Source organism: Nuphar pumila, chromosome 3 (genome assembly GCF_984573655.1).
Source record: "Nuphar pumila chromosome 3, dmNupPumi1.hap1.1, whole genome shotgun sequence".
NCBI lineage: Eukaryota > Viridiplantae > Streptophyta > Magnoliopsida > Nymphaeales > Nymphaeaceae > Nuphar > Nuphar pumila.
This window is the reverse complement of record NC_143251.1, coordinates 35,563,483-35,564,901: the sequence shown is the minus strand read 5'-3', so window position 1 is coordinate 35,564,901 and position 1,419 is coordinate 35,563,483.

The window sequence follows — 1,419 nt, the reverse complement described above, 5'->3', positions numbered from 1 at the left end:
GCTACCCGGTTCTACTGATCATTGCATACTATTACAAAACGGAGCGGTCTAATTCATGAATGCTCAAGGTCATATTTATGTTTATGGAAGGATGAGTGATAGGCGGAGATAGAATGGATGTTTTGATTAGAGGGTGGGCTGGAGTTTGTTATATAAGCATGTTTCTGTGTTGATGGTTGCTTCTGCCTCAGAAATTGTGCTTTGTCAAATCTTTCCACGGTGATTGTTTGGGAGAAAGGCGTTGAGGAGGTAATTAGAGGTTTTGTTTGTGTGTGTGGCCAGACTAAGGGGGCGTTTGCATGTCACGGCCCCCTTCCTTGGAAATGCCTGCTGTGGAAATGGAATTGGACCCCCCTCCCATCCCATGGGAACAGTTTTTGCGGAAAACCCAACTCTAGTGTGTATTTTGGCATGCCTGTCGAGGGTTTTTCGTAAAAACAGTGGTTTCTACTGTTTGTGTTGTCACGGTGGGCCCTGCAGAAACACATGCCCGTTGATGCATTTTTGCGGAAAACACCCATTTTCCATAACACAAACGTGCCCTAAAGGAGAACCCTTCAATTACTGACCACACCTTGACAGGCCTTCTGTTGGTAAAATCCTTCATGTTTGACTGTCACGTGGAGAGTGCACACCCAGCTTTGACCTTGAGGCAAGGGATGCCCTTATAAGTTTTAAACTTGTGATGTTTCATCTACTTGGTGACTTCTACAAGTTCCTCTTACCAAACCAGTAGAGCTCTTGCAGTTTGACCTGGACCTGACCTATACCAAACTTTATAGGGTCAGGGTTTGGTGATAAACAAGGAGGTTCGATTAGAATTCAGATCAGACTCAAAGCTTCCGATTAATATATGAAGCTGGGTATGGTTTGTCAAATTTCATACTAGATCTGGGCCCTACCCGAGTTCCAACTAAGACCCACCATTTTTCAATGTAAAAAAGATTAAAAAAATATTATTTTACGGGTATGCCTCAGGTCTGGTTCATGTAATCTTTATAGGATCCAGGTATGGTTTCTCTTATGATGGGTGCAATTGGACCCAGGTCCGAGCCTGGTACCAGCATCTCAAATTTGATTTAGGTTTTGTCTCACCCGGGTCCAAACCAAACCCGACCCGTTGACACCCCTACTTGCAGGCACCTCTTCTTGATTTTCAAATTTTAGGAAGTGAATACTTCACAATTCTCGAGCATCCCCATCTTTCTTTGTGGCTTAGTCCTCAAATGGAGCTTTAAAGATTTGGTTTGGGTTTCTTATTTCAGAACTAGGGGAACCTTGTTGTTAGTTAGATCAAATTGTTAGGTATAATTTACTCGATGACTTATATAAAATAAAGCAGTTTAGATATTCAGATTGTTTCTCAAGACGGCTACATTGCTGTCAACTCCTTGGTATTACTTTATTTTGATATTTGGG